The sequence below is a fragment of the Anguilla rostrata genome, chromosome 8 (assembly GCF_018555375.3).
Source record: "Anguilla rostrata isolate EN2019 chromosome 8, ASM1855537v3, whole genome shotgun sequence".
Lineage (NCBI taxonomy): Eukaryota > Metazoa > Chordata > Actinopteri > Anguilliformes > Anguillidae > Anguilla > Anguilla rostrata.
The window spans coordinates 20,181,559-20,197,464 of record NC_057940.1 but is presented as its reverse complement, the minus strand read 5'-3'; the positions used below and the strand labels follow the sequence as shown (position 1 = coordinate 20,197,464).

Genomic DNA, 15,906 nt, shown 5'->3' with positions numbered 1-15,906 from the left:
CACAATTACCACTATGCATGGTCACATCAATAACAGAAAACTGCTGACTACAGTAACAAGTAACAGCTCAAACACTCAGGTTCCAGAGGCTTTAGCCACCCCCAGAGTAAAGAGCAGCAGGGCTTGCAGCCTCTTGGTACACAGCGGAGAGAAAGAGCGGCCTGTCACCACACTGCAGCTGCAGTCACCACTACCGGGTTCCAGGAGCCCTGTCAGCCTAACATGAAGTACCCTGGGAAAAGATTTGGGTAGATTTTGGGAGATATTTGGGAGAAATATGACTGTATAGACCAATGAGGTCGGTTTATACAGTGACAGTGGCTGCATAATACTGGGATCTAATAATCTCATTATTTCCATTAAGACATACTATCTTATGCATCATAAGATGTGCTCTTGTGCTTTCTGGTTTGAGTGCTGACAGAAAGCTAGTGTGAGTACATGAAAGCAGGTTTCTTGTAGTTTGCTGTATGAAAAGCTTGAATGCAATAACAAAAAGAAAAAAAATGTTTTTCAGGCTTTGTATTGTGCCTCCTTCAACAGCAGACATGCACAAGGATGCTATTCTACCTTAAATATCCCAGTGGAATGTTTGCAAAGCTATCGCTTTAATGGTCCGAGTAATATGTCCAAACATTTTTCAGGCGTGCAAGCAAAACTGGGCATTCACAATATACCAAAAAACTGTTTTATTGTTCCATTTAATCAAGATAGCCATTCTGCTTCAGCTAGTAGGCAGGCTCAAGTATCACTGAGCCTGTGAAATAAGCTTTAATAGGGAAAGTCGTGGGCTTTTGTGTAGAGTATTGATATGTTAATGTGGGATACCTTGTTTTTTGACGGGTTCATTTGGTTCATTCAGATTTTTTTCATGTTTGTGCAAAATGAATACAGTACAAATCTATATAACAACGATCATGAAGTGTGTGTATGAGGTATTTTAGAAATGCAAATTTAGTTTCAAGTAGTGCAAAATAGGTAAACAGATAAGCATATCAAATAATAATACACATAAAAATGATGTCACAATTTTTCCTTTCTGTTGGCAGATCCTCCAGCCCAAACTATTTTCTGGTGCCTGTGACCACTGGGTGACTCACTCTTTGGGCTAGAACATTGCCATCCTGAAAGACACCCTTCTCTACAGGAAGCAAATGAGATGAAGAGGATCACCCAATAAGAGTATGCAAAAAAATAACAGTAACTTTGCCTTCTAAAGGCATGACTGCATAAAAACCATTCCTCCTCATATATGCCACCTGCATAAACACGTATATATGAACACACATAATATACAGGACAGTATACAAATAAGCTATTGTTATATTTCCTGTTGGCAGTGTGGGTGAATGCAGGAAGTGAACTAACCCCAGGTACTTTATGCTTTGAGCCACAGACTGCTCAAGCACAGCCTTTATTGTGTAGCCTTGCTCACTTCCTTAACACAAACGTGAGAACAAGTTTCTTCCAATTGACCGCTGGAAAGGAAAAAAAGAGCAACGATGCGTTCTTTGATGTGACTGAAATTACACTCAGTGAGGGGCTTAGATGGTCACTGGTTTTTATCTGGCCTCAGAAATGAACCTAGCTTTGTTCTGGGAAGGCAGATCTTGCTCATCAAAGGCTTTGAAGGATTGCACCATTTTAAATGTCTTGCTAAATTAAAACTACTTCACTTCATGCTATTGAAGAGAGAAGTGCTGTTACCTTGTTCGAGCACTGGAAATGATGATAATTTTCCCATCTCCATGGGGTCCCAGTTAAGGTGACTTGGAATTACCAGGAACAATCCTTGATTTAAGCATTGCTTCCCTGGGAATAATATTCTGTATTTATTCAAAAATGCTCACAGGTAGCTTGGTCAGCACACAATGAAAATGGAAAGGAATGTAATGAGCAGGCCGAAGAAGGCAAATGTACTCTCTGAAATAACTATAATGGAAATGAACTCAATTCAAATCTATTTAATTTGTATTTTCCCTATGAGTACCATTTAGCTCATTATCTATAACCTATTCTGACATCCATAGTCCAGTAACCATGGCTACAAGGCACAAGCTTCCATTGAAACCCTGTTTAATTTCCAAAGTCTTTCCACTTTGATCACTTTATTTCATGTTTTCATTCAGAAATCTGTCATGCTTCCAATGTTTTATTTATTAATGACAAATTTCCCTAAAATCCAAAAACAATCTGTCAATCTGAGCGGCACCACAGCAGACCAGAAGTGATTATGAAGAAGCTGGTAGTTACAGTTATTGTGTTGCCTCATTATCTTTAGTTTATTCTTTCTCTTTGGGTAATCCCATGAACAAAATGAATGAAATTTGGTTATTTGAGAACTGTTCATTTGCATTTGCACGAGTCAGTAAATTATTAGTAAATTAATCAGTTGCATGGATGCTGAATGTTGTAAGATATATCTTTCTGCATGCCCACCCCATCTCTACAGAGAATTCTTTCTTGTGAGAAATAAATTAGAAGTTGGATACTGTTTTCAGTATATAAGATTAAACCCACCATTGGATCCCCAAACAGGGACATCAAAGCTTTCAAACAGCATTTTACACATTTTTATGAAACATCATCGAAGCACTGCAGTGGGATTACTCATATCTACTGCTGATGGGAATTAGAAATTTTATTTTGCTGTTTCTAATATGTAGAACAGATGGCTACCACTAGATGGCGATGAATAGTCAGCTCTACCCCAGTTCTGTCCCAGGTCATATGCATGGACTTCATGTTTTCTTAGTGTACTCTGTTACAAACCACGATGGAGTGAGTGGATTCCAAATTAAACATCAGCCAATGTACAGAAGAAGGAAAAAAAAAAAAACAGTTCTGGAACAAGCGAAGGCTTTTTAAAGAAAGCTCCATATGTTTGGACGCAAAAAGAGGAACTGTTGCAAGAATTATCTTTTATATATATAGAGAAATGTAAATGATCATAGTTATAGTAATTACAGTAAAATATGACATGTTTGAGTACAGCCAATCCACCGTTTTCACACAGCAAACTTGGTCTCTGTGTGAGACCCAGAAAAACTGAGCTTTCTCACAGAACCAAAGCGCTTATTTGATGGTTAGCAAGTGGTATTATGCCCTGGAGATTATTTTGCTCTGCTATTTGCAAATACTTCTGGGTTTCAAGGACACACTTACATATATATGTTTTATGAAATGATATTATTTGTGTTTTGATACAAAATGTCAGAGTAAAACTCCTTAAGCATAAATCGTAGTTGTGACTCAGAAAGGGCTTTTTTATGTCTGAAATGAGGTATATTCTCACCTTGGTTTATTCAGTAAGTTTCATTTAGGAAAAGATTTGACAGGTATTGGTGAATTTGTAAGCTGATATACTGTATAACAGAACAGAAAACATTGGGGAAATGCATTACAATTCATTAATCCCATTACAATTTTGTCCCTTGCACAACAGCACATTATTTAAATACGCACCACAATATTTGGGCAAATATATAAATCATCTCAGATATTGCATGATTTCACTGCTGTGAAATATGTATCACTATATTTTCACGTTTAGTTTCACATTTAGTTTTTTTGCAGTGTCTTCAATTTTTGTTATCAAGCTATACCTACAGTAAGATATCTCAGCTCAATCTAAGGCTCAGTATAAATACAAGCTTATACAGTTAGCAAAACTGCTCAACGACTCACTGAGCTAGTTAGTTAACTTTCATTAAAATAATATCTTGTTACTCATATCTTGTGGCAGTAATATATACTAAATATATTTCTAAATTATTAAAGAAAATGTTCCATGTGAAATAGCAACCCAGTACATGCTAATACAGATGACAGCTAATATGCATTATAGAAAATTGGCAGATCTTTCATATTCTGTTCTCATATCCTTGTGAAATTTCAATCTGGCCACCACATTCCATCCAATATATTTTCTTAAAAAAAAAACAAAAAAACATTTATAAAGAAATAAGTCAAAAGGTGGTTGTTAGAAAACTGTCATGTAAAATGATCAGTTAAATTTAAAGGCTAAGCATTAAAGGCTAAGAAAATTCAAACAGTTAGACAACCTTTGGTTCGTTCTACATATGACAACAAGGTCTCCGCTGTGACCAGAACAACTGGCACAATAATAACCAGATGGAGTAGTTACATTTTAAACTATATAAATTCCATGTTGGTGCCAGGTTTCAGTTATACACAAAATTCAATGTTGGCAGTGAGTATATTGTCATGTAGCAGAAGAGATTTGTTAATGAGGGACTGAGTGTTAAAGAGCATCTGCACCACTGGAGCAGCCTTTTTGGATGAGAATGTGATCTTGTGCAATCTTGTGGTTCACTCCATGATTTGATGTAATCCCAGATGTATGGGACTGAGTTTGTGCAATATTTCCACTGAGAACTGGGTTACTATTGTTTTGAATTTTAATTTCAAAGCTGTGTTGGGTGCCACTTTGAATGCAATCCCCAAAACCGTTGTTCAGATCTTATCTCAATATGTGATTTGTACATTTCTGCAAGTTCACCAGCTGAGAAACTGGGTATTTCCTCATGATAAAACTAAAAAGTATACAACATTAAGCACCAACCATGTTGCCATTTAGACTACTGTAGTCCCACCAATAAGCTATTCACTCAAGGATTTCCACAGATGTTCAAATGAGACTTGCTAACAACAACGTACCTCCACATTCGTCCACAACAGTGGGCCACAACATTCTTCATGCAAACCCAGAAATACCAGATTTATTGGACTTTAAATAACAGCCAAACAACCAAATCAGGTAGGAGTTGAGTGAGGTATCTAGTACAAGTGGACCTAAGGCATGTAAAGAAGAGCAATAATGGGACAACTAAGTATTACCTACTTATTTTTTAAAGAATTTTTAAGAATGGCACCTAAGTAAGTCCAGTCAATGTAGTTTCACACACAATCAATTCAGTCAGCTTGCTGCTGAGAAAAAACAAACAACAACAAACTAGTTGCAGAGCAGTGTCAACTTTGCCAATGTACACATAATCAATGACTCATTTGCATAGTCCCCCAGACACCTTTGCATCAACCACTGGAATATTCCGGTGAGTTGCAAGGGTCGAACGTCAACCGCTGGAACTCAAACAGTCCGCTGGCATCGTGAGTACAGGTTTCTCCCAGTCCTGTGGGTACATCACCCCCTTGCCAGATGGAATACCACTCCATCTGCTTCATCCCTGTCAAGGACTCTTCAGTGTGTGGCAGAGGGTAGGCATCATTCAGATTCCACACAGAACTGCCATGTATCGTCCTTTCTCATCACCGACTGTATGGGGGTGGCTCAATAACAGGAAATTCTGTTAACTTTTAATACCACAATAACTCCACTCTCAAGCATTCCCTTCAGGAGGGAACGCAACTCTGGAAACAAACAAGAAGACTCAGGGCTAATCACCCAGCGCTGAGGGGAGTGTTCTGATGAGGATGTGACACAGGACTGCATCCATTCATCAAAATTCTTTAGTGGAATTCAGCAGATGCTCTTATCCAGAGCAGCTTACCGTGCAAGGAGAAGTCCTACTTGTGGGCCGCAAAAACACCCCCAACCGCTATTCCAGCTGGGCCAGTAGTTGATGCTTCTGTCAAGCTTCAGTCCTTCCACCCAGGAGGTCCACATAATGTCCCATCCCAGCTGGTGCCTCCACTGCATACACTGCAGCTTCCACTTCTCCTGGTGGGGGGGTCTGCAGCACCACATCACGGCTGCATTTGCACCTGTGAGGGCTCTATCAGAAATGTTCTCAAGGGGCACCTGCTGGGCACATGAATTAGTTAGGGGTGCACTTTAACCAGACAGAGGGGCACCAACCTGCCTGCACCTGCAAAAATAACTCGGCCACCTGCCTATCAACCCCTTATTCCACCATCTCCACCGAGCCCACATGTTCCTCCCCACAGGAACCCCTTGCTACCTCATCTCAACACTACAGCTACAATTATAGTTTGTCGTTTAGCTGACACATTTAACCGAAACAACTTTCCATAGCAAAGTGCATTTCAGTTTGTTCAGAGCTCTGACCCAGGTGGTACCACTGCCCTATCTTTCCAGTTCAGCTCAATTCTTTGTGCCTCATATTTAGCTGGTTGGCAGTTATGGACCTAGCGACAGATGGTGAAAGCCTTCTGCCACTCAAACACTGAGCCTGGCCATGCTGTGTCACAGAAAAGGTGAGTGCCCCTTCCAACAGTGCATTATAACATTCATCCCTCAAATCCCATTCTTTTTCTCCAAGCGGTCATGTTTAATGGCCAGTACTCACTTCTGAGGAGTGAAAAACCCCAAAGATAAAGTCCCAGATGACATTCTTGGAAAAGGGAACATTGAGTCCATTAGCTGCTTTCAGGTCCAGCCACTCCAAGGTGGCAGCCTCCCGGACAGGCTGGTCCCCTCTGGCAGAATCCTTCACTAAACAAGTTTAGGGGCACTGCTCTCCAGTTATTTCTGTGGCTTGTTATTAATTGCAATCATAGCCTGATCTGTGCTTGGCTTTTAAAGTTCCAAAGAACACAGAACAGGCCAAGTGGTATCTCTTTGGACAAGATCATCAAATGCTTAGTAATCCCGAGGCTTTGGCTTGGAGGTTGCTCCACATTTTTGCAGCCTTGTTTGTAGTTTCAGTTCATTCCATGTCCATGTTATCTGACTAGTAGTGACAAAATAATCCAGAGAAGTGAGGTTACAAGCACTCATGGGTATTCAAAGAAGTTTAAGTGCCATTACGGATTATTTTTCTAGTCTGTATTTTTCTTGTGTGAACTTGTACGCTCTAACTACATTTACAAAGAAAAAATAGTCATTTGTCAACAGATGTTTAAAGTAAATGAAAAACCTGAAATTTGCCCAAAAATTGTTACTTCAGCTGGCATGCACTTGGGAAGAAATCTGGCCCCCTGGTTTCACAAAAGTAAGCGCAGTGCATTGGTGGTGGTTAAGTGAGTGCCCCCTTTATGTTGAAAATGACATATCCACCACTAGGTCCTGTATCAATGCAATCCATTATTATTAATACAAGACAGCTCAGCTACGAATGAATGCATTTAAAATTGTGCCGGCTAGAATGTGAGAAAAGTGCTCTTTTACCGATTATGCCATTTCCCATCTGGTCCAATGAATGAAATGTGCATAGCAACCAGTTCAAGTACTTCAGATCCCAGATGATTCATAACTGATACACATTTACATTTCACACCATACCAATGAATTTTCCTTATATGAAATCAAAAGGAATCCTTTCAACATCCTGGCCGAAACACTGACAGAGAAAAAGGGAGAATGGATAAATAGGCTATTGAGACAAATCCGGAAGGCTACATTTCCGTTTCTTCTCTTCCTATTTAAAGGTCCAGGAAATTCAAATTGTGGTTATATTCCCCACGAGTGACAGTTGATTGTCTTCTTAGTATTTCTTTCAAGTTTTTAATGCAATTATAAGTATTGTTACAAACAGTATTAGATTATCATGACCTGTTCAGCAGATAAGGACCGGGTGGGTGTGTAACCTGAGCTCATCCATATTCATATACGTAAGACACGTTATATGGAAACCATTCCTCATCGCTAGCTTAGAGCATGTTATCCTGTGCAGAAACATTTAACTACCGAACAACACAAAAGAAATGAGCATAAGCTAGGCTTTACCAAAGTATAGTTAAACCTGCAGATCATTCAATGTGTAATGACATGACATGTAACACTGAACTACTGCACACTAACATTAGAACTGACAGCAGTATCGAACTCTGGACATTACACCTGAATAAATATAGGTAAGGTAAGGAAAGGTATTTATTCATCACTAGCTAATTGTAGGCTTACTTACCCATCCATCATGCGTCTGTTCTGCGACAACCAGGAGTGTTCTTAGCAGCGACAGTTGAGAGGGAGGGGGAGGGAGGGAAGGCATTACACTATGCTCCAGCCATAGCATTTGCAAAAATGAGCTCTACAAATATTAACTTTTGGGGTTATTGCAATATTTCAGTACGTGTGGGCCTCTATTTTTAGGAAAAGAAAACGTATTGGTTTTCTACATGCTGAGAAGGCACAATGCTTAGGGATTTCCAATTTAGCTTGTCAGCACAAAAGTGGCAAGCGCATCATTACATAGAGTATTACTATTAGAAAGGATCTGATTATTTCTTAGCGTTTTAGTGACGTACATTGTACCTAGGTAACCCTGCCCATTAAAAACCTGGCGTTTAGCCAGCCAGTCTCAGCACAGGCTTTTCTACATATTTTTGCAAGAATCATTTTTAAATATTAAATGTACATATAAAATGTAAAAAAGTAATAAGAAAACACATCAGCAAAATAAGTAACACTTCAGTTTTGTGGACCTTTGATTAGTTTCACTCTTCTGTTTGCTATATATGAAATTTTATAAAGAACCTTGTGAAAATCAGCATTGTCACATCTGATCACTTTCAAGCTCTTGGAGAAGCTGTGGCAAAGCACTGCCAGTACTCCTTCCTTCTAAAACTTGTGAGGTTGCTCATAATTAGCTACCATTTCAAACACTCTGATCGCCAATTCCTGCCTTCTCTTATGAAAGTTTGTGAGGCATTACTGCTACATGACCATTTTCAAGATGAAAGTGTACTTTTTTATTCCTAACACATGCACCAAAGTTTTTAAACAAAGACCAAACGGTAAACTTTCTTCTACTCTGCATATGTAGCGCCTGTGGTGCAAAGCCACTCATGCTATGTATATCAGTGAAGTGTACCCAAAGTAATATTGGAGGACGCGGCGGTCTACACCAGGAGGGAATGCAGCACGTGAGAACCGGGTACAGACATAGCCCTGCTGTACGTTCCATATTTTTGGCTTTCTGCATGGCACCACACTGTATTTATGCACATTTTCTCTGAAATGTTGGATGTAATTCCCATAATTATATTACTGCAGGTGTGTCCCTTGTTCCCTTCTGCTTTTGAGCACCCCTGAACAAATGACATGCCTTGCTGATTTTTATAGCAGAAAGTTAACACATATTGCTGTAAATATTAATGCGCATGATTTTTTTCTACTGATTGAGAAACTAAATGGTAGCAAATTCAGAATCTACTTGACATTTTTATGCTGCTTTTGACTTTTGAAGAAATTTGTTTGATTTATGCATTTATTTTCTTTCTCCCATTGCTTTGTGTTTTCCATTGGGATAACAGGGCTTCATAGCTTGCTGCCACTGGATATATGCTTGCTTCTACATCATACCCAGGGGGAAAATACAGCAGTGAATGGAATAGCTCATTATGAATGGAGCCCAGGTGAGTATTATTACATAAGGATATTTCAGATCAAATGATGTGTGTTTTTGGGACTTCTATTCATCACGGTAGGCGATACAGAAAAATGTAATGTATATTATGTTAAATGTCACTTTCAGCCAGCAGCCCCCCATGCCAATGAGGCCCTGTGTTGTTGAAATGGCTAAACGTACCCCTGCTTCTATGTGTCACAGCCACTACTCACGCAGTGTTGATGCAGGTTAAAAATGTGTTGTGCATTTTATAAGTCCACACGTGCCAGCAACATCCGTTTTTAGATTTTAAATATTATTGTGAATTGATCATTTTAGTACTACTATGCCCTACAATTTTGAAGCTTCGTGTAAGAGAAGTTTGTAAAACACACTTCATTTTAGAGGAAAACAACGAACCCTGAGCATAGCTCAGCACACAGATGACATATTATATTTTTTGTTGAGACCAGTGCCAATAAATTACAATTCCTTAACATTTTGAAAATACTGTTATGGGTAAAATCAAACAGGATATAATCAAATTGTCCTACACATAAAGCCAATTGACAGTAATGCACTTTTCATTCTGAACCCTCACTTCCTGCAGACAGGCCTGTTACATGTTTACATAAACTGACATAAATCAATAAATCCGATTGCTTTCCATCAGTCTGTACAGCTACTGTCGATCATCTGTGTTATCACAGCTCTGCACTCTCAGAAGAAATTGTTCTTAAAGGCTCCTCTGTGTCTTCATAGAGCAGGGTTTACCAAACCTGTTCCTGGAGATCTACGGTACCATTCTGTAGGTTTTTAATTCAACCAAATTTGGCAGACATGCATCTACTAACTAGAGCTGAACAAGATCTGGCTGTTGAATGAACTGTGCTTTTTTAGGGTTAGAATGAAAACCTAAAGGGACGGTAGATCTCCAGGAACAGGGTTGGTCGCCACTGTCATAGAGGAGTCCTTTCTTGGTCAAACCCTTTTTCTGAGCCTGTGTTAGTTCGGTTTCACAGCATGCTTAAATATGAGACTGGGGCTTAGGTTTGAATATCTTACATTGCACACATTTTTTTTTCAATTTGCTGGTTTCACAGACACAGATTAAACTCAATCCTGGGTTAAATTGAGTTTTGCATGGAGAATCCCTACTCAAAATTGAATTTAGTCTAGCACTAGGCTTAATCTGTGTCTGGGAAACTGGCCCATAGTATTTCTCTCTTGTCTGGATAAATGCCATACAGAAGACTTTTATTTCGATCATTCTCTTGAATAAATATACAGTGGATTTTCTTGTGTCCCTCTGCATGATTTTTGAATGGCAGGAGACATTTAAAACTAGAAGCCATAAAATTAATAGACTCAAGTTTTATAACATTCTTTAACCGAATGCAAATGTGGTGGATCTAATACAATAGCATGAGTCATAATTCATACTTTACTTCAGAACTTGGTTGATTGGCAACATCCTGGTAGGAAAGGTGAAGAGAGTTCATGTAATAGTTCATGAAATTGATACAATAAGTACCGATTAAATGTCACCAAGTTTTTTTTTAAACTGTAATATAATCACAGTGTATTACTTACATCAGGAAATATTCAGTCTAAAACATGCATTTACGTTTGGACTCAATTATGGTGGATTGGTACTTCCAGCAGAGAATGTCCAGTCTCTTTCTATCAAAACTTTTCAGTAGTACTGGCCTTTAGCTAAGGAAGTACATAGAAACCATGCAATATATATATATATATATATATATATATATATTTGGTCTATGTTTTTTTTGATTTGTGATTGTGATTTTATATATTTGGTCTCATTATCTTGAGATCACTAATTATTACCTTGTGATCTCAATGTAATGGAAGTTGTTTTCTCCTGATCACTCTGCAATGCACAGTGTTTGTGTGTGACAAACTGGGGATAGCACAGCATTGCTTTATGAATCTGTAGATTAAGTTGCTTGTATAGCAGACCTATATGATTGAGATCGTTTCGAGTCTACTTTAGGCTCGATTGAGCCTGCCTGGAGTGCCAGATGGGCGAGGTTTGCAATCAGACCGATTTCAATGTACCAAGCACGCTCTGTCATGAACATCTAATGATGAAGCATTTAAAAATATATTTTCAATGCATAATTAGCCCTGGTCTGATCAACAGTGAAATAATAATTTTATAACAAATCAGTAATGTATTGTCGTTATTGTCTTATATTGCGCTTATTTCAGACAAGGTGGCAAAGTCACCCAAAATAAATAGGTAGAGAAACTTTATTATCCACACATGTGGCACATAAAACACATTACAAACATGAAACATGTACTCATAATGCAGAATAAAATGCTCAGTAATTGTGTGTGATGCACTGGACGATAGCATGTTGTCCTATGAAGAATGAAGGCATTCAATTTTACTTTGAGCAGGGACTGATTTAGGTAGCCTGATTTAGGTAGCCTATAAATTAAACCTATAAAAGTTTAATATAATAATAGACAACTTCCAAGTTTCTGCCTGAAAGTCAATCCCGGTTTTTTATTTTTTTTATTTATTTTTTTTATACAGTGTTCATGGTCCCTATTGGGCTCATGTGTACTAAATTGAGTTTAATTATCACTGGACATTTTACTATTTTAGTAAATTATTTGATTTTATGCATAGTATGACTTTTGAGATAAATTAAGTTGAGTCACATCCTACAATTCCATGTGGTCAAATGGAGACATAATCACACGCACACACACACCCTAACAAAAAGTTGAAAACAGAACTATCAGCGTAACAGGACAGTGTGAGCAAGAGAAGAAAAATGAATATCTGAAATAAGGAGACTAGTCTAGAGACTGTCAGACTGATTGAATAGGCTCTTGGGTCGTGATGTGTGGTTTTGTTAATGAAATATGATCGGGGAGCACCGGGTGCAAATACACAGCCAGGCAGCATACAAAACTGGTAGTGTCCATCCATCTCATCTATCCATCTGCCCACAGTTATTGACTACTCAGTATGAACTCAGGCTCAATGTCACAGTGCCAAACAGCAGCTCTATTTGATGAAGAACTGAGTATAACTATATTTTCCCTTCTCAGACTGAATATTAGTGCTCACATCTGTGAACCATCATAAAATGAAGATTTAGAGCTCTCGTTTCATATTAAATGATGGAGTGTAGAAACTGCAAGCTGATTTAAAGCACCGTAGCATCTGATCTCATCATGTGTGAGATTTTAAATAATGGCAGGACATTTCTTGTGGGGAGCATCAAGCAGATCTGTGTCACCTTTGGATTGTAACTCATAGAGGAAGGGGATAGATGGATAAGAACCATGCATTTAGTGCAAGGAAGAGATCAGAAATGGTTCTTCACATGTATACTACAGTCAGGGCTGGACTGGGACAAAAAATAGGCCCTGCCATTTTTGGCTCAGACCGGCCCACCGCAATCGGTCGGACACCGCCCATCAGAACAACATCCTCGCAGACCGTTCAATATGTATATGATGCATATCTAACCATTTGCCAAACCCCCTACAGAGCGGAGTGTTATGGACAAGTCAAGTATACCAATGCAAGTGGAGCAGTGTACTCACTCCCTCTTGATCCTGGTGATCAGAGGTGGCTGTGGAGTAAACAATACCCATACTCAAAAAGTAATTATTAAAGAAAAACTCTGCTAGATGTTGTATGAATAATTCAAATGATTTAATACAATTTTATGTAAAAAAAAAAAAATACACATTCACTGTACATTGATTGCCATTCAAAGGCAAAGAATAAAGGTCTTAAATAAAACAAATACAATACAGACTCTCTACAGTAGACAACATAGAATGGAACATGCTAAATGCTAAGGCAACTTCGCTTTCACTCGGTTTAGTTTTCTCCATTTAACGCAAATGCATCAGAATCATCGTCATTTAGAAATGAGATCGCATTGATGTATGATCGTGATTTTTTTTACAACGAATCGTGCAGCCCTATTCCATACATTTATTTATTATATCCTTGCAAACTTAGCTACTTCTCCTGCCTCCTCATTCGTAGACTACCTCGCTCGCGCTGACTAGTCTCGACATGCACCTCTCTCTCGTTCCTCCGCTCACACCTCTGATAGTGTAGTAGTGATGTGTCCCAAGTGTTTCTGTTTTTGCCATAAGAATTTGAGAATACAAGGTGTTATTGTTCATTCTGTAAAAATATTCTGAGAAAAGAAAAATCCAAAAAGCATTTTTGATCGACTTGTTTATGTATGAATCTTATTAAACCCGCCCCATATTAGACAAACGGTTGTGACTGGCCCGCCATATCTCAGGACGAGAGAAATCCGTTTAATAGCCTGAGTGACCAGACTGATCTGCAGAGCGAAATTAAGTGTGTTTTAGGCAATGGTATTATCAGAGGCAGAAGAACCACAGTACAATATTTTTAGCTCATCAAGGAAAACACAAGAGAGCTAAGCTAACGACAGTGCATAGTTAGCCATGGTGTCTCCCCAACATTGGTAATGATAACGCTAGCTTGCGGCCAAACAATGCTAACGTCATTAATAGCTTATAGTTTTGCTTGACAGTGACAGACTAACCACATGCTGCTGCTTACCACTTCAGCTTCACTATCCTGCTCATTTTGTGACTGTCCCTCGTCTGCCCTTTCGGGTTCATCCTGCTCACAACTCACTATCAGAGCTGTCTCGCTGTCTGCCTCATCTTGGACCGTCACATCTCTGATTTTAAACACCTGTTGCTGGTGCTGACTGCCAGCAGCCCCCACAGTCGTTCCAGCAAACAATTAAGTTATTTTGACACATTTTGAGGCATCCTCCGTCAGCTTTCTGATTTTTTTCTCCCGCAATTTCTCAGCACCACTTTTACGCTTTCCTTTCTCCATTGCACACCGCACCGACTACGAGGCTGAGGTGATGTCGACTCGAGTCTCAAGGGCAGAAACGGACAGCGAGGGGTGGGGCCTAGACATGTGATTGGGCCAGCCCAGTGTCAGTATAGAAAACGAACCAATGGGCCACTGAAATTGGGCCAGGTCAGTGTCAGTATGAACCAAAGGCCCACTGGCCCAAAAGTAGGTCGGCCCACCGGGCATTTGCCCGGTAGAATATAGGCCCAGTCCATGCCTGACTACAGTACACAATGACACGGGCGATGGGTTTGTTTGTGAATGAATGGGTCTTTTAAGTGAATATAAGGAGCCAATCGATTCACTTCAGAGATTGAGCCTTTCAAAGGGCTCCCATATTTTTGCATTGCCGGTGGTGTATTTCTATATCAAGTGAATTTCCTGAAAAAGAAGAAGAGGAAGGGGAATACATTTTTTATTATACCTCCATGTCCTCTTACATTCTATTTATTCTCATTTCCGGAGTCCCTGTCCACTCTCTCCTCTGTGCTTCATATTGCAAACAGACTGCTTTGTTGGTAGAATCAGACGAAGCATTCCCAGAGCAATAATGATCAATTGGATTTAGGTCAGGTGGTTAACTTGGCCAACAAGGAACATTCCAGTTTTGGCTCTGAAAAACTCCATGGCTTTGCAGTATGTTTTCGGCTCATTGTCCTGCTGCAAGGTGTAGCACCGTCCAATGAGTTTTTTTGCCTGGGCATTTGCCTGGATCTAAGCAGGTAAAATGTGTATTCATACTAGACTTCATCCTGCTGCTGCCATAGGCACTCACACGAGCCTGTTCCAATAGCAGCCATACATGCCCAAGCCACAACACTGCCTCCACCATGTTTCACAGATGGCAAGAGGGGTGCTTTGGATCATGTGCAATCCCTTTCCTTCTCCATACTTTCCTCTTTCCATCACTTTAATGCAGGCTAATGCTCAGTTCATCTGTTCATAAGACTTTGCAGTTTTTCATGTTTTTTTTTTCTCAGAAAACTCTAATCCGGCTGTTCTGTTATTGAGGCTTAACAGTGGTTTGCAATTTACAGTGACCCCTCTGAGGTTATGTGATGTAGACTCTTTGTGGTAGTCTTTGACACATCTATGCCTATATCCTGAAGAGTGTTCTTGATCTATTCAACAGCTGAAAATGGGTTTCTCCCCTACAGTGGTGTTCCATGGTCTAGCAGGTTGTTTACTATTGCTGAGCTCACCGTGCTTCTTAACAATGTATCAGACAGTTGATTTTGGCACACTTTTGTCACAGTGACACAGTGATTTCTCTCCAATGCCTTGATTATGAAAAGTGGATGGTCGAAGTTTGGCGGGGATGGGGGGGGTGTTGGTGGGGGCTGGCTCTGATTTTTTTCTCTGGCGACTGCTATAGCACAGAAATCACTCATGCCTCAAAAGGATTACGATGCTCTTGTACTTGTTAAACCATTGCAGATACGGGAAGAAAATTACCTTATAAACTTCAAAATAGTTCATTTTGTGCAAATTAGGCTCAAAGCACATTTCCATTTCGAAAAGATGATTAAAAAGCAAATTACGCCCATGGAGTCTTTCAGAGCTGCAAGACAGATATGTCACTAACATGGTATGCGTGTGACACTACAATGTCTGAAGTACAAAGATGACATTGAATGTGCCCTTGTCTTTTCCTGTGCTGTCTCCATATGAAATTTGACACGACCTTCAGGAAGAAAAATTCTAAAAAAAATAAATCAA

At 39.4% G+C, this 15,906-nt stretch overlaps 1 protein-coding gene across 1 annotated transcript in view; it reads left to right on the top strand.

Moving 5' to 3' along the window:
* The first annotated feature begins 1,040 nt into the window (after nt 1-1,040).
* tmie (transmembrane inner ear) overlaps nt 1,041-15,906 on the top strand; it is a 53,604-nt gene continuing 38,738 nt past the window's right edge. Inside the window, exons 1-2 of the mRNA XM_064346935.1 lie at nt 1,041-1,182; nt 9,199-9,300. The gene's annotated coding sequence lies outside the window, so the exon portion shown is untranslated. The remainder of the gene's footprint in view (nt 1,183-9,198; nt 9,301-15,906) is intronic.